This window comes from Bos grunniens, chromosome 6 (genome assembly GCF_055505025.1).
Source record: "Bos grunniens cultivar Pamir isolate PY7600 chromosome 6, Bosgru_T2T1.0, whole genome shotgun sequence".
NCBI classification, from domain to species: domain Eukaryota; kingdom Metazoa; phylum Chordata; class Mammalia; order Artiodactyla; family Bovidae; genus Bos; species Bos grunniens.
The window spans coordinates 51,034,918-51,056,815 of NC_141170.1; the positions used below are offsets into that span (position 1 = coordinate 51,034,918).

Sequence of the window (21,898 nt, forward strand, 5' to 3'; positions counted from 1 at the left end):
TTAAAGGACCTGGGGAAATTGGTTTCAATAAGATAATCTGTTATTAGAAACACTACACTTATAAAATTGACCTGTTTAATTATTTTATTAATTTTGTGAACTCATGGGAGAAATATTTTTTTTCCTATTGAACTTTTTATGGTTGAGAAGAAACTCTTGTAGAATTTTAAAAACTTATAAAGTACAGTAAATTGACAGCATATTTGTCTTGATGATGTGGAGTATGACACGAAACATTTTTATTCCCTGTGTTGTTTCGAGTGATCCATACTGCCTTAAGTGATACATACTGCTTTTCCATTGTATTTTATTTTTTAAATTTCAAAATATGATTGGAAACCTAGTATGATCTCATCTGAGTTCATTGTGTTATAAGTACTAAAAGCACTGATCATGATTACATTTTTGAAGGATGGTGTTACATGGGCTCACTAAAGACAGTTACATTAGACTAATCTTACTTTCTAGATAGGCTTATTAGACTGTGGGTCAAGAGACTGAATCTACTATAACTGGATTTTAGCCAAAGCATTTTATGTCTCTCTGTTGACAGGCTGTGAGCTGAATGGCCTTACAATTAGGTGGAAGTGTGATTGGTTAAGTAGCAGCTCTAAAAATTAACAATGAATTGATGACAGCTGGAGAAAAATTTCTAGTTGACATGCTGAAAGTCACTGTCCATATTTTTGTAATGATGTGAATGAAAATGTTTATACCATGTTTATCAAATTTTTGGATGAAATGAACTTTTTAGGGTGAACTTTTGGGAAAATATTAGGTCAAAATTAAGAAGAAAGCTTAATGGGTGTTGATGTGAAATCCTGTATATGAGTTCAGAAAATAGCTGCATAATTATAGGGGTGAGGGAGATGTGGCTGAGTACAAACAACTTAGGTATTTTACTGTAATAAACTCAGTACGGATATAAAATGTAATGTGACTATAAGAGCGACTTCATAGGAGCATCATCTGGACTACTGGGGGAGGTGGTTCAAAAGAGGAAAGGTGTTAGTCTTACTTTATTCTGTACTGTTGAGACTATACCTGGAGTATTGTGTTAAGTTCTGGATGTGACATTTGAAAATAACTCAGAAAATAGAAAATAACAAGTTTTGATGAGGACATGAAGAAATTGAGACACTTACACATTGTTGGTATGAGTTTAGGATAGTGGAAAACAGTTTGACTTCAAACAGTTAAACCAAAAATTGTGATATGACCCAGATGTTCCATTTTTGTGTATATATCCAAAAGAATTGATGACATGAATGTTTACAGCAGTACTTACAAAGCAGTTTATCTAAAAGGTAGAAACAACCTAAATCAACTGATGAATTGATAACCAAAATGTGGCATATACATATGTTGGAATATTATTCAGCCATAAAAATGAAGTACTGATAAATGTTTCAAAGTGCAGGAACTCAAACATGATTGGAGAATGAAGCTGGACACAGATGATGACATTGTATAAGTCAGTTAATATGAAATATCTGGGAAAGGTAAATCCTTAGACATAGTGGTTGCCAGGGGCGTGGGGAATGGGGAATGACTGCTTGGAAAATGTTTTGGAACTAGATAAGAGGAGGTGTTGATTGAAAAACACTGTGAATATAGTAAATGCCATTGACTTGTACACTTTAAAGTGTTAGTTGCTCAGTTGTGTCTGATTCTTTGCGACCCCATAGACTGAGCTGGCCAGATTCCTCTGTCCATGGGAATTCCCAGGAAGGAATAACGGAGTGGGTTGCCACTTCCTTCTCCAGGGGATCTTCCGAACTCAGGGATTGAACCCAGGTTTCCTGCATTGCAGGCAGATTCTTTACTGTATGAGCCACAAAGGAAACCCAATAATCAATACTCTGACTTCCTTTTTTCTTTCTTGGTCATTAATTCCCCACGCAGGGATCAAACCTCGTTCTCTATCGTGACAACCCAGAGCTATTACCACTAAAACACTGGGGAATTCTCCAGGGGATCTTCCCAACCCAGGGATCGAACCCATGTCTCCAGTATTGCAGGCAGATTCTTTACCGTCTGAGGCACCAGGGAAGTCCCTTAAAATGGTTAATTTTATATTATGTGGATTTTATTTTATTTATTTATTTTTTTTTGTGGATTTTAGCTTAATTTTAAAAAGTGTCAGTACATATGGATAGTATTGAGAGTCCAAAAATAAGCCTTATGATCCAAGACAATACAATAGGAAAAGAAGAGCTTATTCAGCTGTATTGAGGCATTGGAGATACCCATGCAAAATGGATTTGAATCCCTTCCTCACACTATAGACAGAAATTAACTAAAAATGGATCATAAATCTAAATGTAACAGCTAAACTTAAAACACTCTTAGAATAAAATAGGGATAAATCTTAGTGACCTTGGGTTAGGCAAAGCCTTCTTAGATATGACACAACCGCAAGCAACAAAAGGGAAATTTCACTTCATCAAAATTAAAAACATCTATGGCTCAAAGGATACCATCAAGAAAATGAAAAGACAACCCACAAAATGGGAGAAAATATTTGTATCTAGGATATATAAAGAACATTTACAACTTAACAATAAAAAGATAAATGTCCTAATGAAAAATGATGAATAAATTAATGAATTTTATAGTATGTGAATTATCTCACTTAAAAACTTTAAAAAATGAGTCAAGTGGAATATGTTTAGCAGTTTCTAGTCTTAAGGGAATGGGAATCAAAATTGAAATCCTATGTTTCCACCACTTTTCCTTTTGCCCTTTCCCATTCCATCTCCCAACTTCCTTCAGCTCTGTCTTTTATCCTGAAAGGTTGTAAACATTTTACATTCCGTTCCGTAACCATAATTAAATCTTTGGTCCTTTGTGTTTATGTTGGTGATATATCTTTTAATCATTATGCAAATATTAATTGCAGAATGGAATAGTGAGTTTATGGTTACGTTTCTTTCTCTACATGTGTATCATAATCCCATGCCAATAGAAAGATGATATTCCTAGTAAAAAAAAAGACAAATGGAATCTATCAGTAATCTCCTGTAACTTATCAGTTGTTCAAAATCATGTCATATGTGTATGTTTTCACACTTGAACCATTACTTCCTTAAATAGCTTTTTTATTTTTCCTGGTGTGTCATCTTGGTTATTTTTGGCAGCGTTTTACAGAATATCTACCCACAGGTGACATATCTGATGGTTCTGACCTTTCTCTTATTCCCAGTGGCTGTTGTAGCTCCCAGGCCTCTTTTTTTTTCACTTATTAAAAAGCCCAGGAGGAAGGGAATATAGGATGGGTGCTTCTTTTGAATCTTCTCCCCTTTAAAATATATTTTTGAAAATTTTGGAACATCAAATTATGAAAATAGTAATACGAATTGTCTTTCACCTAGGTCTATCAGTTATAAACATTTTGCTATACTTGCTTTTTCCCCACTTTATCTTTGTCTCTATATATCTAGATCCATCTATTTTGGTGAATCTTTTGAGAGAAAGTTGCAGAGGTTGTGATTCTTTACTCTTAAATACTTCATCACATATCACATAAGAAAAGGTGTGATCATGCAACCGTGATTAAGGAAATGTAGTTGTCAGAGGTTGAGATCTCTGGGAAGCAGATGCTGAGCCAGAATTGGGATTGTACCAAAGTAGAAGGAAGCAGGATTGGGCAGGTGGAGCTGTCAGGTTGTGATGACACGCTGACTGCCAGTACAAGAAGCTGATCTGGAGTTAAGACTGTCCATCAGGAGAGTTTTATGCCAGGCAGAAGGTGCTTGGCTTGTACTTAAACTGGTACAGGTATACTTGGACTTGCCTTTCTCACTTATAGGTTGGGAGCCCTCTAGAGAATAGTGAGACCCTCTCTTGAAGGCTGAAGCAAACTGATGAAGCCTACAGCTTAACCACACTCCCTACGCCCGGTAGTGAGTTGTGGATGTGAGTGGAAGATTTCCATATCTACTGCAAACCAGTACTATTATCTAATATACGGAACATGTTCAAATTTAGCAGTTGCCCAATAGTGCTTTTTATGGCAAAATCTTCCCTCCTACCCATCAGATCTCTTTTTACCTTGGAGGAAAGTCTTTCAAGCTTTCCTTGAAGGAAGCTCCCCAGATGACTTTCCTGTAAGTCTCATTGCCTTAAACCGAGTTGCTCTTTCACCTCAGTTGCTCAACCCAATTGCTGACAAAGGAGAATGTGATTTCCAGGGCTAGTTGAGACCTGTAGAGATTTATCCCACAGATCTGGGGGAGGGACTGCCTGCCTTCTCTAATTCTCTGTTTCTCACCTGATACCTTAAGGAAGAAAAAAGAAAAAAAGTTAGTTTCCTTTAGCAAGGAGCAAGGGAGGAAAAGCTGTAGATAGACAGCATTCTGTTGGAATTTTTGGTTGCATATCTTTTTTTTTTTTTTTCTGTTGAGAAAAAAAACACATGCATTTCTATCATTAAGCCAGCTTTTTAGTTATTCTGTCTTTTGAGCAGAATCCATCCATTTCTTCCTTTCATGGAGCTCACTAATTTTCTGTTTTAATAGGATGAATTATTGTCTAGTCCTGCTGCATAGCTGCCATTCTGGGATTTCTTTTTCATTTCACTCTTGGATCATTTCCACTGTTTCTTGTGTTCTCACATCCACTTTATTGGTTTTCATTCTTGTTTGCTGAAGAACACCCTCAAGTAATGTTCTTACATGTCTGAAAATGTCTTTATTCTGCATTCTTACTTGCCTGATCTTTTGGGTGTAAAAGTCTAGGTCAAAATTACTTACTTCTGGGAGTTTTCAAGACATTGCTCTGTCTTCTACAACTGAGAATTTGATTTTAGGTCAAATTCTTATTTTTGTTTTTTTCCTCAAATCATTTAGAATAATTTTTTTTGGTTACGAAATTTCACAGAATTTGTCTAGATGTCTTTTTCATGAAACTGAGAATAGGTCATTTCTTCTATTCATTCATTTTATACCTATATTTAATTTCTGATCTTTTATTCTGAATGATGTTAACATCAGTGTGGATGGTCCATTTAAAGCCCTTGACAATACCTTTGACAAACACTGCACTTACTAGTTGTTCTCTTTCTTAAGATCAGTTTTGTTCAGGTATTTGTTATTCACAGGCTTCATGGATTCCTCCCCAACCCAAAGGAGGCAGTTGGTAAATGTTGCTCAGTCAATATTGTTAGTATCATTCTCCTTGCCAGTGATTGGTTCAAGCATGGTGACAAATAAAAGAAGTCCTTCGGGAGTCTGGTTTCCTTCGGTTTATGAAGGCACACCCCTTCTTTTGGATGTGGTCACGTGAGCTCATGATACATGTGGCCATTTTGAGTCATTGAGAAGAAAGCCTGATGATGAATGACCCCAACTCAAAATTAACTTGTCAAAAATTGAACTCCTGATTTCCAGTTCTCTCCCCCAGTTTTTCACTCTTATCTTTCCAGTTGCTCAGGCCAAAAAATGTTGCCCTTATCCATAACTTTATTGTATGCACATAGAATATGCACAGCCTGCGTCCTATTCATTAGTCGATCCTGTAAACTCCCCCTTGAGATTGTATTTGCAGTCTTACTACTTGTTCCTATTGACACCACTGCCATCCTGGTCCAAGTCACTGCCATTTCTTGCCTGGGTTATCACAACAGAGTAGTGGCATTTTCTTAGGGTTCAGCTAGACAGATGTATGGGTTGCCATAGGCCACATTGGACTTCAGGTTTGCTTAAGAGGATATGGGACAGGAAGCACAGCTTCCCAGCAGAGAAGAATCATGTAGTCCCTGGTAGGAGTCCCTGTTGCAGTCCACAAAGAGAACAGCCAGCTCTGTTCTTTGTGCCTCTCCTCTCTTCCAAGTGAAGCTTAGGTATGAGTAATGAGACTCACATGGTATGTAACTAACTTTACTTAGGAGCCCCATGTTCCACAAGAGACGTTATCTTATATAACAACTCATGAGCATAGCTTCCAGGATCCCTACAAGGTACGTGCCTAATTATAGGAGCCACTGAACTAAGAGCAACCAGCATTACAGCCACTCACCAGGTATTTATTGTTTGTCTCAATCCCAAACAATTTACCGATGGTCATTTTTACCGTAAGTAATGTTGCCTAGTAACACAGCTGGCATTCTGCCTGTATGGTTTCCGGGGGAACAGAGCTAGAATATGAACTGAATTCAAGAGCAATTTCTCATGCTCAAAGACAAGGGTTTTGCTAACACTTCAGTCACAAATAGTCCCATACTGAGAGTTCTCCTGCGTCAGTGCTTCTCCCCTGTCATCTGTTCTCAGCACAGTAGCCAGAGTGATCATTTCAAATGTATGACAGTCATGTTCCTCTTCTGCAAACCCTGCAGTGGCTGCCCAGAGAGCAAGTTGCCTACAGGCCCTACCTGAGATGGTCCCCCATTATCTCGGATCTCCTGCCTGAGTTGGTTCCTCATGACCTCTCTGATCCTGTTTTCCTGTGACTCTCTTCCTTAGTCGTCTGCTCTAATCCTTGTTCTTGGTCTGATGTACCAGGCATGTTCCCATCTTAGGGCCTTTGTGACCGATCTTCCCATGACTGAACATGCTTACTCCTGATAGCTACCTGGTTGAGTCTTCATTTTTTTTAGTGAGATGTATTCTGACTATTTAAAAATTGTAACCCCTGCTACCTCTGGCACTTGTTGTTCTGTGATTCTTTACTTTTCCCTTTTTTTCTCCCATAGCTTCTCTCATCATTTTATGCCTCATAATTTGCTTATTTCTATTGTTCATTGTCTCCTCTTGTTAGCATGTAAGCCATAAGAAGGGCAGGATTCTTCTCTTTTGTTCATTGATGTGTCTCAACTGCCTCTGATGGTGCCTGACACATAGTTGATGCTTAGCAGGTTTAAGTAACGCATGATCACAGACAGCTTACTGTACACTGAGAATCTAACATATATTCATTCAATCTTCATGAAACCCTCTTGAAATAGGTAGTTTTATTATCCTTTTAAAAATAAGAGTGGAAACAGAGGTTGAGAGACTTGCTTCATGTTGCATAGCTCATAAGTTAATCCTGGCAAGCTCACTCTGGGGCCTGTGTTCTTAGCTATATGCAGTTAAGCATCTTTCTGCAATTTTTTTTTTTTTTACCTGATTTTATATTATTTCTTTTTGGTAAATTCCCCTTTATTGAGTTAGAGGATATGGACATTTTAATGTCTTGACACATGTAGCCCAGTTATTTTCCAGGATTCCATCTACCACATGTGAATATATCTTTTTAAAAAATGATGATTATTGGGGTAATTCAATTGACTTCCTTTTGTGCTCTTTCATCTAATAATGAGCTCTTATGGTGTTCCCTAGTGCTTTCCTCAATACTTGGGTGACAAATGATTTTCTTTTTATATCCTTGGAAAGGGGAACTGATACAGGATGGAGGTCAGAGAGGGTTTCACGGTTAACCGTGTAGAAGCCTCAGTTAAATAAATAGTTAAATAGTAGGTGAATGTCTTGATTTAACTGTTACCTAAAAGCTTGCCGTTTTCAATCTTTTTTTTTTTCTCAGATTTTTATTTATTTTTTAATATAAATTTATTTATTTTAATTGGAGGCTAATTACTTTACAATATTGGTTTTCAGTTCAGTTCAGTTCAGTTCAGTCGCTCAGTCGTGTCCGACTCTTTGCCACCCCATGAATCGCAGCACGCCAGGCCTCCCTGTCCATCACCAACTCCCGGAGTTCACTGAGACTCACATCCATCGAGTCAGTGATGCCATCCAGCCATCTCATCCTCTGTCGTCCCCTTCTCCTCCTGCCCCCAATCCCTCCCAGCATCAGAGTCTTTTCCAATGAGTCAACTCTTCGCAGGAGGTGGCCAAAGTACTGGAGTTTCAGCTTTAGTATCATTCCTTCCAAAGAAATCCCAGGGCTGATCTCCTTCAGAATGGACTGGTTGGATCTCCTTGCAGTCTGAGGACTCTCAAGAGTTTTCTCCAACACCACAGTTCAAAAGCATCAATTCTTTGGCGCTCAGCCTTCTTCACAGTCCAACTCTCACATCCATATATGACCACAGGAAAAACCATAGCCTTGACTAGACGGACCTTTGTTGGCAAAGTAATGTCTCTGCTTTTGAATATGCTATCTAGGTTGGACATAACTTTCCTTCCAAGGAGTAAGCATCTTTTAATTTCATGGCTGCAGTCACCATCTGCAGTGATTTTGCAATACCCAGCTGTGGATGTGACTGGTGATAGAAGCAAGGTCTGATGCTGTACAAAGCAATATTGCATAGGAACCTGGAATGTCAGGTCCATGAATCAAGGCAAATTGGAAGTGGTCAAACAAGAGATGGCAAGAGTGAATGTCGACATTCTAGGAATCAGCGAACTCAAATGGACTGGAATGGATGAATTTAACTCAGATGACCATTATAACTACTACTGCGGACAGGAATTCCTCAGAAGAAATGGAGTAGCCATCATAGTCAACAAAAGAGTCCGAAATGCAGTACTTGGATGCAGTCTCAAAAACGACAGAATGATCTCTGTTCGTTTGCAAGGCAAACCATTCAATATCACAGTAATCCAAGTCTATGCCCCAACCAGTAACGCTGAAGAAGCTGAGGTTGAACGGTTCTATGAAGACCTACAAGACCTTTGAGAACTAACACCCAAAAAAGATGTCCTTTTCATTATAGGGGGACTGGAATGCAAAAGTAGGAAGTCAAGAAACACCTGGAGTGACAGGCAAATTTGGCCTTGGAATATGGAATGAAGCAGGGCAAAGACTAATAGAGTTTTGCCAAGAAAATGCACTGGTCATAGCAAACACCCTCTTCCAACAACACAAGAGAAGACTCTACACATGGACATCACCATATGGTCAACACTGAAATCAGGTTGATTATATTCTTTGCAGCCAAAGATGGAGAAGCTCTATACAGTCAGCAAAAACAAGACCAGGAGCTGACTGTGGCTCAGATCATGAACTCCTTATTACCAAATTCAGACTTAAATTGAAGAAAGTAGGGAAAACCACTAGACCATTCAGGTATGACCTAAATCAAATATTGGTTTTGCTGTACATCAGCATGCATCTGCCACAGGTGTACACGTGTTCCCCATCCTGAGCCCCCCTCCCACCTCCTTCCCCATACCATCCCTCTTATCTAAGTGATGGCTCCCTTTGAGAATCTAATGAAAACTATGAACATCTCACTTGAAAAATGCCTATAAGCACATACTTTATAATTTTTATACAACTTATTGCATTGTAAATTGATTTATATCACAGATCATGTAAAACCAGTTTCTGAAAATGTCTCGTTTTTCTTTTTGTGTAAAATCATTTTGCAAGATCCAAATATTTGATAAAACATTGAATTTTCTTTTCAAAAGTTAATTTTAATAGGGAGACTGGTTTCTTGTAAGTCAGAATCGTGGGGCATTGCCTTTGATATAGCAATGCATGTGTTATTTAAACATTTCTAAACAAATTTTGTTTTAATGGCAACTAAAGCTGAAACCTGATTTTTAAGATTTGTAGAAATAATTGAAATTAGAGTCAGATCACAAAAGGCAAGATTTGTTTTTTAAACTAAAAACCGTTTTAATAGAGTTTATTTTTTATAAAGACTTCCTTTTCAGAGAGCAGTTTTAGGTTCACAAGCAAATTGAGAGGAAAGCACAGAGATTTCCCATATAATCCTTCTTCCATTCATGCATAGCCTCTGCTGTTAACAACATCCCCCTTCAGGGTGGTGTATTTCTTACATTTGATGAACCTCCATTGAACATCATAATCACCCAGAGTCCATCGTTTACATTATGGCTAACTTCTGGTGTTGTATAGACAGGTGTGTACTGATATATATCCACCATTATAGTATCATATAGAATATTTTTCCTGCCCTAAAATCCTCTGTGCTCTGCCTGTCCATCCCCCAACTCCCTCCCAGGCCACCACTGATCTTTTTACTGTCACCATAGTTTTGCCTTTTCCAGAATGTCAGTATGTAGCTTTTGCAGATTAGCTTCCTTTACTTACATTTTGCATTTAAGATTCCTCCATGTCCTCCTGTGACTTGATAGCTCATTTCTTTTTAGTGCTGAATAATATTCCATTATTTGGACATAGCAGAGTTTATCCATTCACCTACTGGAGGAAATCTTGATTGGCAATTATGAATAAAGCTGTTGTAAACATCCATATGCAGGTTTTGCATGGACATGGTTTCAACTTGGGTGAATTCCAAAGAGCACAGTTGCTGAGTTGTAAGAGTATGTTTAGTTTTGTAAGAAACTGTCAAACTTTTCTAAAGTGACTATACTATTTTACGTTTTACCAACAGTATATCAGAATTCCTGTTGTTCCATGTTCTCTATAGCATTTGGTATTATCATTATTTTGAAAGTAGCCATTCTCATAGACAATGCAGTGGTATCTCATTGTTTAAATTTTCATTTCCCTGATGAAATATTCTGTGACATATCTCTTTCTATGCTTATTTGCTATCTGAATATCTTTTTTGGCGAGATGTCTGTTAAGGTTCTTGGCCCATTTTTAAATTGTGTCATTTTTGTATTGAATTTTAAGAGCTCTTTGTTTTTGTTTTTTTCCCCAGCAGCCCTTTATTAGGTGTGTATTTGGCAAATATTTTCTCTCAGTCAGTAGTTATTTTCTTATTCTCTTGATAGTGTCTTGCAGAGCAGAAGTTTTTAATGTTAATAATGTCCAGCTTATCAATATCCTTACCATTTCTTTCATTGATTGTGCTTTTGGTGTCATATCTAAAACATTATTGCCATACCCAAGGTCATTAAGGTTTTCTACTAATGTTATTTATGAAGAATTTTATAGTTTTGCATTTACATTTTAAGTTAATTTTTGTAAGGGGCCTGGTACTTTCTGTGTTGGAATGTTATTATTGATTCAATTTCTTTAATAAAAACAGGCCTAGTCAAATTGTCTATTTCTTCTTGTGAGAATTTTTGCAGATTGTGTCTTTCAAAGAATTGTTCCATTTCATTTAGGTTATCAGATTTGTGGACATAGAGTTGCTCATAGTATTTATTCATTCTTTCACATATTCATAGGATCTGTAATGATGTCCATTTTCATTTCTATTATTAGCAATTTGTATCTGTTTTTTTTTTCCCTTAGTCAGTCTGGCTAGAGATTTGTCAGTTTTACTAATTTTTTTTCAAAGAATCAGCTTGTGGTTTTATTAATTTTTTTCTGCTAATTTTGCTTTAATTTAATTGATTTCTGCCCTAATTTATTATTATTTTTCTTCTTTTGGCACTTAGTTGCTCTTTCTACTTTTTAGAAATGGAAACTTGGTTTATTGATTTTAAGATTTCTTTTTCTAATATATGCATTCAATGTTCTTAGTATAAATTCCCTTCTATGGATTTTTTTTGTTATTTTCCACAAATTTTGGTAATTGTATTTTCATTTTCATTTAGTCAAAATATTAAAAAAATTTTTTTTGAGATTTCTTCTTTGACTTGCGTTATTTAGCTGTGTGTTGTTTTACCTCCATGTGATTTGAGATTTTTCTTATTATCTTTGTCATTGATTTCTAGCTTAATTTCACTGCAGTCTGAGAGTAGATGTTGTGATTTCTTTTAAATTAGTTGGTGAATATTATCTTCGAGCCTGAGAAGAATATGCATCCTGCAGTTGTTGAAGTAGTCTGCAGAGGTCGGTTATAACCAGTTGATTGACAGTGTTGTTGAGTTCTATGTCCTTATTGATTTTCTGACTGCTGTGCCTGTTTATTTCTGACAGAGGGGTATTGAAGTCTCCAGCTATAATAGTGGGTTCATCTATTTCTCAGTTTTTGCTTCAGGTAGATATACATTGAAGACTGTTATGTCTTTGTGGAGAACTGACCCCTTTATCATTCTGTAATCCCATATATGGGCTTCCCAGGTGGCTCAGTGGTAAAGAGTCTGCCTGCCCATGCAGGAGCTGCAGGAGCTGTGGGTTTAATCCCTGGATTGAGAAGATCCCCCTGGAAGAGGAAATAGCAATCCACTCTAGTATTCTTGCTGGAATAATCCCATGGACAGAGGAGCCTGGCAGACTACAGTCAGAGGGTGGCAAAGAGTCCTGACTGTAGGCATGCACGCACAGTCCCGTCTATATCGCTCATAACTTTCTTTGCTTTTAAGTCTGCTCTGTATGAAATTAGAATAGCTAATCTGTCTTTTATTAGGGCTTCCCTGGTGGCTCAGACAGTAAAGAATCTGTCTCTAGCTTTGATCCATCAGTTGGGAAGATCCCCTGGAGAAGAGAATGGCTACCCCCTCCAGTATTCTTGCCTAGAGAATTCCATGGACAGAAGAGCCTGGTGAGCTACAATCCTAAAGAGTTAGGTACAACTGAGTGAAGGTCACAAAGAGTTGGACACAACTGAGCGACTAACACAGACAGTCTGTCTTTTACTAGTTTTAGCATGGTGTATCTTTCTCCATCCATTTACTTTTAATCTGTGTTTTTATATTTAAAGTGGGTTTCTGGTAGATAATATAGTTGGGTCTTGGTTTTCAATCCACTTTAATAATCTGTCTTTTAATCAAGTCATTTAGACCATTGATGTTCAAAGTGATTGTTGATACAATTGGATTAATTTCTTTCATATTTGTTTTCCATTTGTTACCCTTGTTCTTTTTTCTTTTCTTTTCCTTTAAGCCTTTTTCTGCCTTTTATGGTTTTGAGTATTTAATCCAATTCTCTTTTCTCACCTTTGTTAGCATATCAATTATACTTCTTTTTAAACTGTTTTTAGTCATTTCTCTATATTTTCCAGTATATATTTACAACTAATCCAAATCTACTTTCAAATAACACTACACTGGTTCATGAGTAGAGAGAATAACTTATAGTAAAATAATTCTAATTCTTCCCTTTCTTCCCTATATCAGTGCTGTCCTTCATTTCACTTCTAGACATACATAATTGAATCCATTGTTGCTATTATTATTTTCAGCAAATTGTTGTCTATTAGATGAGTTATGACTAAAAATAGGAAAAGTTTATATTTTACATTCTTATTCTTTCTTTGATATTCTTCCTTTCTTAGTGTAGCTCTGAGTTTATGACCTATATCATTTTCCTTCCTTCTAAGGAACTTCTTTTAGTATTTTTTGGAAGGCAACAAATTTTCTCAACTTTTGTTTGAGAAAGTCTTTATTCTCTTTCTCTTTTGAAGGGTGACTTTGAGGGTACCGAATTCTAGGTCTGTTTGTTTTTCTGTCAACATTTGAAATATATCATTCCACTCTCTTCTTGCTTGCATGGTTTCTCAAAAGAAGGTGGTTTTGATTCTTTGTTCCTCTATAGGTAATGTTTACTTTTTCCTCTGGCTTCTTTCAGGATTTTTAAAATTTATCTTTGATTTTGAACATGATATATCCTGGGTGTGGTAGGTTTGGGTTTCTTTTTTCCTTTTTGTATTTTCTGCTTGGTGTTTTCTGACCTTCCTGGACCTGTGGTTTTGGTATCTGATATTAATTTGGGGAAATTCTCAGTCATTATTGTTTCAAATATTTCTTCTGTTTCTTTCTCTCTTTCTTCTCCTGTTCTTATTACATGTATGTTAGATCCTTTGTAGTTGTCACACAGCTCTTGAATATTCTGTTTTATTTTATTCAGTGTTTTTTCTCTTTGCTTTTCAGTATTCTATTTCTTTTCAGGTTTCTGTGATATATCCTCAGTTCAGTTCAGTCGCTCAGTTGTGTCCGATTCTTTGTGACCCCATGAATCGCAGCACACCAGGCCTCCCTGTCCATCCTCAAGCTCACATAAGTTTTTCCTTAATCCATCAGTGCTTCTCTTTATTTCCATTACAATTTCAGTTACAATGTTTTTGATCACTAATGTTTCTTTTTGATTCTTAGAATTTCCATCTCTCTATTTATATTGTGCATCTTTTCTTGCCTGCTTTCTACTCTATCCACTAGAGCTATTAGCATATTAATTAGTTGTTTTGAATTCCCAGACTGGAAACTCCAACATCCTGCCATATATGAATTTGGTTATGATGCTTACTTCGTCTTTTCATTTTCTGCTTTGTTTTCCTTTTAGTATGCCTTGTAATATTTTCTTGGTAGTTGGGCATGGGCTTACAGAACTGAGCACACACACACACTCACAGAATCAGGTGGGGCTCTTGGAGATGAACTCACACAGGTATGGGGATCCCCCCTAGTACTGGTCCCCTTGGACTTTTTAACACTTATAGTTGTCCACGCAGAGCCTCTCAATTTGTCAATTACAGTTCAGGTTTTCTTACCCTGGCATTGGCTCCCATGGAAGCATCTGCTCATGGGTTTTGTTCTCAAAAGCACTTAAGAACTTTTACTTAAAGTAAAAGAGACTGACTTAAATAGGCCTTCTTCAGTAATGTGGTGTTGAGATGTGGAAGGAGGGGAGGTGTGTTAAGACCCCATGATTAGATTGCAGCCTTTTAGTCAACCTATTCCTCCAGACTGTGAACTTCACAAGTGCTTCTCAGTTTTTTCTCCCACCTTAGGTGGTGGTGCAGGATGGCCAGAGGGAGCTGGCGTTGGGTATTTCCCTTCTCCTACATCAGTTAGGTTCTAGGTAATAGTTTCTTAGTTTCTCCTGAGGGCAAACTTTGTCAAGGAGAACAGAATACTTTGGAGTATTTCAAAATATTTACCCCTTCCCCCTGCCAGAAACCTGAGGAGATTTTTCTTTGATATTCACAATTAGAACTAGGGGGCTTTCCAGGTGACTCAGTGGTAAAGAATCCGCCTGCCAAGGCAGGAGGCACAAGAGACTCGGGTTTGATCCCTGGGTTGGGAAGATCCCCTGGAGGAGGAAATGGCAACCTATTCAGTATCTTGCCTGGGGGAAATCCCACGGTCAGAGGAGTCTGGAGGGCTACAGCCCATGGGGTCACAAAGAGTCGGACATGGCTGAGCACACAAACACATTAGAATCAAGTGGGGCTCTTGGAGATAAACTCACACAAGTATGGGGTTCCCCCTGGTATTGGTCCCCTTGGAGTTTTTAACACTCATAGTTGTCCACGCTGAACCTCTCAATTTATCAACTACAGTTCAGGTTTTCTTACCCTGCCATTGGCTCCTGTGAAAGCATCTGCTCCTGGGTATTGCTCTCAAAAGTTGTGATTCTCTGCATCTGCCTACATCCAAGTTTGGGACTAGTGGTTATGAATCTAAGAGTTGTTGCTTTTTCAGTTTGTTTATCTTTTTACCTTTTTTAAAAGATGAAGTGATGTCTTTCATGCCAGAATGGAAACTGGAAGTCTCTCCTTACTTTTTCTATTACTTTAGTTTCCTTTCCTGGATGCAACCAGTATTATCAGTTTCTTGTGCATCCTTTCAGAGATAGCCGACTATTCTTAAAATTTTTTAAATTAAGATGAAATTATTTTGGAGAGAGATTCTACTAAAGTCCTCTATTTCTATGGATGGTTATAAACTGTTTCTCATCATGCTGTCATGTGTGTATGTTTTTTTGTCTCTGAAATATTTTCCCTTGTCTGATTTTCTGGATTCGCCAAATTTTAATTAATTTAATTAGAATTTTAAAATAATCAAGTGAAGTTAGCTTATGCTACAGTGAAAACAATCCTCAAATTATTTGTGCCCAAAATGCAAGACTTTCTCATTCAAGTCCATGCATTTGGGGCAAGTATCTTCTCTCTGTAGGTTTGGCATTGTACTTTCATATCAGTAGCTCCCTCTATAATTACAGAGACAATGGGAAAGAGAGGTTTGGAACCTAGTGTCAACAGTTAAATACTTCCATTGGAAATTTATTTATCAATTCTACTCACATTTCATTGGCCAACATAAATCACATGACCATGCCTGGCTTCAAGAGGGAGAAGGAAAGCCTAGAAGGAAAGGGGAAGTGGGTATTGTTAATATCCCTTGTATCTTTGTTATTCTTATGGAATGTTTTGTTGTTTTTTGAGAGGAGTCTCCTCAAGTCCCTAAACCTGATTGTAGATATACCTTTGTAGAATGTCTGCTTGACTGCCACTCCATGCCCCCAAAACAGTGAATATCTTAGAAAATCAAATGGCTTCACTTCTTACCTCTTTGTTTAGAATTCTGCCAAGGTCATTATCTTTGTCCGAACGTTTGATCAGTTCTATATCTGCCAATTCTCTTCTTCAGACTGGTGATTGTTCTGTGTACACCCTATTCTATGTTGATAAATAGTACAGGCTCACAGCCTGGCATGAGATTTTATTCTGTTTTCTTCTCTTAAAGGATAGTCAGAGTCTGTTGAAGGTTGCAGTTAGTATCTAGCCGCATGAATTTGATGGTGGGAGGGACTGAGCATCGGCCTCTGATGTGCACCTCAGTGGAGTAGACTTGTAAGCTAGCTTTGAGGATACAGCCCATCAATGACACATTGCTTCTCCTTTCCCATTTTTCTTACTTTAAAATATCTTTGTGGAGGCTCAAAATTTCAGGGGTGGGGGCAATACCCCTTTTTAATTTCCCGTCTCTTGCTGAAGTTTTCCTTTTTATGTTGACTAAATTATCTTAGAGATTAGTGGAACAGGGGTCTAGTCAAATATGTATTCCTAGGTTATCCTCTAAGTATTGTTCCTCCTTTTAAGCTGATTGTTTGGATGCAGGTTGCTTCAGGTATTTAATAAGAAGAAAAGAAACAGTTTAAAACTTGCTATTTTCTGGAGACATTAGGTTCCATCTGAAAATGTATATAAGGTAGGGTATGCAAATATATTGGATTTATGTGCTGAAGACAAGAAAGTTCACTTCTTTTCTTCTCTCATTCTCTGCTTCCCTTAGCTTCTCTAAAGGTTGTAAAAGAGAACCTTATAAAGTGGTTAATAGTCACTTTGTTCAATAAAATGTTTGAAAGTCTATATATTGGTTCTTGTTTTGTTTTTGTTAGTGCATATCATATATTTGCCATCATTTATTTAATAAATTTTTATTGTATACCTGTGAACTAGGAGATGATGATACTGGGGATTACAAATGATAGCCTCTGCCCTCCTGAAACTTCCTTTTTAGTCGGGTAGGCAAACATTAAACAGATATTAGATGATAGGCTCTATGATGAGAAATTAAGTCTGTTTAGAGTGTGATGAGTGTTGGTTGGGCTTCCCCAGTAGTTCAGCAGGTAAAGAACCCATCTGCAGTACAGCAGACACAGGAGACTCAGGTTCAATCCCTGGGTTGGGAAGATCCCCTGGAGGAGGAAATGACAACTGCTCCAGTATTCTTACACAGAGGAGCCTGGTGGGCTACAGTGCAAAGAGTCTCAAAGAGTCAGACACAATTGAGCGACTAAGCACACATGCACAGGTGTGGGTTATTTCTGATAGGGTGATGGGGATGGGCTCTTTGCAGGAGGTGGCATTTGCAGTCTTCTGAAGGGCAAGAACAAGGCATACTCAAAGGAAGGCACTTTCCCAGTGAAGGGATTAGCAAGTACACAGACCCTGATGTGGGAGTAAGCTTCTTGAATTTGAGGAATAGCAGGAGAGCTGGTGTAGCTAGCATAGAGGAAAGGAAACTTTAGGGAGACCACAGATATTTTTTACATTTGATGGAAAACAAGTGGAGAATTTTTGAGCACAAGTGGAGTGAATAAATTTATAGTCTAAAAAGATCACTTTGGGAGCTCCTTGGTGGTCTAGTGGTTAAGATTCGATGCTTTCACTGCTTGGTCCAGGCTCAATCCCTGGTTGGGGAACAGATCCTGCAAGCTCCATGGTGTGATGTGGCAAAAAAAAAAAAAAAAAAAAAATCTAGTGACTATGTGGAGAATTAAGGGGTAAGCAGATTCATGGGTACCAGTTAAGAGGCTCCTTGAATTGTGTGGGCCAGAAATGATGATGGCTGTGACTAGGAGGTTGCAGTGGGTGGGAAAGAAGTGGTCAGATTTAAAACATCCAGCATTTTGAAAGTAGAGTTGACACAACTTGTTGATGGATTAGATGTGAGGGTGTGAGGTAAAGAAAAGAGTAAAAGTGACTGCCAGATTTCTGGGCTGAGCAGCTAGAAGAATGGTGGCATTATTTACTGAGGTGCAGTGCAGGGAGTAGGCAAAGATTTAGGACACGGTGTTAAGAGTTGTGTTTGACATCCTATTAGATGAACAGACAGGTCTTTGAATTTGCAAGGTTAGTGCTCAATAGAGAGGTCTGGGCCAGAGATACCATCTATATGCTGACAAGTTCCAGGTTTGAATTTAAGGCCTTTAGCCTGGATAAGATCTAGAGGTAAATGTCAGTGGAGAAAAGGGGATAGACTGGCCCTGGGCTTTCTAACATTTTGAGTTAGGAAACAGGCAGAGGAGGAGCAACTCCTGAGGAAAAGGAGAGAACCAGGAAGTGTGGCATCTTGCCATCCAAGTGAAGGTTTTCAACAACGAGGGAGAGAAATGCTGCTGGCGAGTCAGCCATGATGAGTCCTGATTGTTGACCTTTGGATTTCATGAGGGGTAGAGATCATCAGTCGGAGAAGGCGACGGCACCCCACTCCAGTACTCTTGCCTGGAAAATCCCATGGATGGAGGAGCCTGGTAGGCTGCAGTCCATGGGGTCGCTAAGAGTCAGACACGGCTGAGCAACTTCACTTTCACTTTTCACTTTCATGCATTGGAGAAGGAAAGGGCAACCCACTCCAGTGTTCTTGCCTGGAGAATCCCAGGGACGGGGGAGCCTGGTGGGCTGCCATCTATGGGGTCACACAGAGTCGGACACGACTGAAGTGACTTAGCAGCAGCAGAGGTCATCAGTGACACTGGCAGCAGTCCTGTGCATAGAAGATGGGAGGGAATGGAATTGTGAGGTGCTGAAATGCTGACTAGAGAGAATTGTCTGGAAGATGTTAATTATAAATGGGAACAGATTAACAGGGCCATACTGACAGGGAAAGTTTTGTGGTCAAGGAGGGCTTACCCCCTTTTATTCTCTTTAAGATGAGTGATCCTTATGGTATGTTTGATACTGATGGGCCTGATCCCTAAGGAATGGAGAGAAAAATGTGAGATTTTTGTCACCTTACGTTGATATTCTCCATTTTAAAAAGCAATCCATAGCTGGTTGGGGTTGGGTTAGAAGTTTTCTCGACCCCACCCTCTTCAGAGAACATTTGTAATTTTCTTTTGCTTTCTTCTTTTTTGGCTTGCTTAGTCTTATTGTGTATCTTGATAGATTTCTATCTTTTGCATTTCTGGTAAATGGTGATTATTAGGAAGTGGAACCAATTGTGTATTTAAAAATATGTGAAAGACATTTACCAGAGAACATGTTTCCCAAGGCCCATTGTTTACCACAAAAAGGAAACCACTGACTTCTTGTTACATCAGTGAAGATAAAATTATTTTGTGAATACAGTACTCCTTTTGTAAGTAACATTCAAACTGTGATGAAGAGAAATTTATTTTTTGAAAACAGTAAACTAATGGGAAATGTAGACTTTTGTCGCAAGTGGGAATTTATTTAGTGGGACCCCTTAACATTTTTTGATTTCTCTAAAGAATATTTAAAATTCTTCTTATTGTGAAGATATTCTCATTTAGATTATGAAAAAATACAGTTTATAAAATTTAGAAGTTAGGTGTCTAGTTCTTAATTTCTTGAAATGTGATGAAAAACTTTAACCAATTTTAAGGGAGAAAATGTAGCAGTACATGGTGGTGGGAATATTTTTCACTCTGAAACAGAAAAAGGAAATCTGTAGTGTAATGTAAATATGGTTAGTATTATAGTGACAGTATATTCAAGGGTAACTAGACCATCCATCACAACCTAGTGTCTCTCCTCATATTGTAAATTCTTGCTTGGTAGAAAAGTCCTCGGGTGAAGTTTGATTTAAAAAAACAAAATTTATAGAAGATGAGGATGTTATAATAGCAGATCTGGGCTTACTGGAGACCAGCCTTCTTGGACCCTTGGATTTTTTACTTGGAATTTTATTCCCTACTTCTGTCTTCCAATACCCCCCACCTCCCATACCTACTCAAAAAAAAAAAAAAAAAAAACAAACCAACAAACCCCAAAAACCCATATCTTTGGCAATAATAAAATCTCTCAACTTTTGAGTATCTAAGAAATGTACCTATGGACAAGCATCTCAGAAAACCTAGAGATTATAAAATGTTCAGCTTCTAAGCGGCATTGTATTATAGATATAACGTTGTTGAATAAATGTGATTCTCAACTTATTTTTTGCCTACATATAAGTTGCACATAAGGAAATAAAATGTATGTACGTATGTTTATATGTCAGATAGTGATAAATGGAATGATAAAACAAAATGGAGATAGGGCAGCGACATGGGAGGTCCTCTGAATCACCTTTTTATCATTTACCAACTGAGAATAGTAATAACCTATCTGTTTAGAGTTGCGTGGATTTCATTGTGTGACATGCACCTAGTTTGATACCTGGTATCATACCAGATTGTTGAGTATGTGTTATTCTACTTTCCCTTTCTTTCTGTAATTTGAGTCAGCCAGATCTGCAGTCCAGTGCCATATAATACAGAGTATGCTAAAACTATGAGTTTAAACTAGAAAATGTTTAAACCATGTCCTTTATGTGGTTTTGGAGTTCTTGTTGAAAAAGTAAATGATAACACAAATGAACCTCAAAGAGGCCTCGTGTTTAGTGAAATAAGCCAGTGACAAAAGGACAAATACGGTATGATTCCACTTAAATAAGATATCTAGAGTAGTCAAATTCGTAGAAACAGAGAGTAGAGTGCTTGTTGCCAGGGCCTGGGAGCGGGGAGCGGGGAGTGGAAGAGAAGTTATTGTCTAGTGAATACAGAGTTTCAGTTTTGAAAGATAAAAAGATTTCTGGAGATGGATGGTGGTGGTCTTTGTACAACAGTATGGATGTACTTGGTACCACAGAGGTGTATGCTTAAAGTGGTTAAGATGGTAAATTATATGTACCTTACTTTTTAAAAAAGTAAATGATGAAACTACTTTATGTTGATAAGGCTTGCCCTCACCGCCCATTTTTGGTTAAATGTTAAATTTTATTAGTTAAAATATATTAAACATTTTTTCTTTCCATTTTATTTAGGTATAATTGACATGCAACACTGATTAAGGTGTACAGCAACATGACTTATATATATGGTGAAGTGATTATAAATCAAGTTGTTCTTGACTAAATCATGAAATAGTAGGTTGCTGTTCATACATCATAAATCTGTGTGAGATTCCCAGAAACTGAAGTTTTGATTATCAGAAATTTTCATCATCTTAACTTCCAGAGGTATCAGATCTTAAACTGTTGCTTTGAGAGCAAAGTTTATAGTATGATTAGAAAAGACTTCTTTGTTTTGCATGTCAATTAAAAAATATGTTTTGAACCCTCATTATGTTGAATGGATAACAGTAACAACATTATGTGCTACATGTTGGCTCTTTTTCTAAATTTACACATTGTAACACTTATAATACTTCTAACATTTATAACCCTTATAAAAAGTCCTTGAAGCTCTTATGGTTGAGAAACCCAGTCCTGTGATTTAAAAAGTGATTTTCTACTTTAAAAACGACTTTAGAAAAAATAAATAAATAAATAAAAAATGACTTTAGAGGACTTTAATGCACAGAGGCAAAGGGAGGGCATTCCAGATGGAAGGAAGATCTGGGCGTAGGAAGGAATGGCGTGTGTTGGCACAGAGCAGAGTTCTAGAGAACATTAGGGAGATGGGCTAGCGCTTTGTTCTCTTCCATTAGAACCTCGACTGTGAGGCTAAGGGATTTCTGGACTTTATTCTGTAGGCATTGGGAGTACCACTGAATTACCGAGTCAAGGAGCTTTGTGATCAGAGTCATACAATTTGAAAGATGCACTCGGGAGCAGTATCTGAGGTGCATCAGAATAGTGAGAGAGGGCAGGTGAGAAGCTTTGTGGAGTCCTTT

The 21,898-nt window shown here is 37.7% G+C and overlaps 1 protein-coding gene across 16 annotated transcripts in view; it reads left to right on the forward strand.

The window, feature by feature from the left end:
* The window catches only part of FRYL (FRY like transcription coactivator), a 269,726-nt gene that overhangs the window by 17,466 nt on the left and 230,362 nt on the right, over nt 1-21,898 (forward strand). The window lies entirely within an intron of this gene.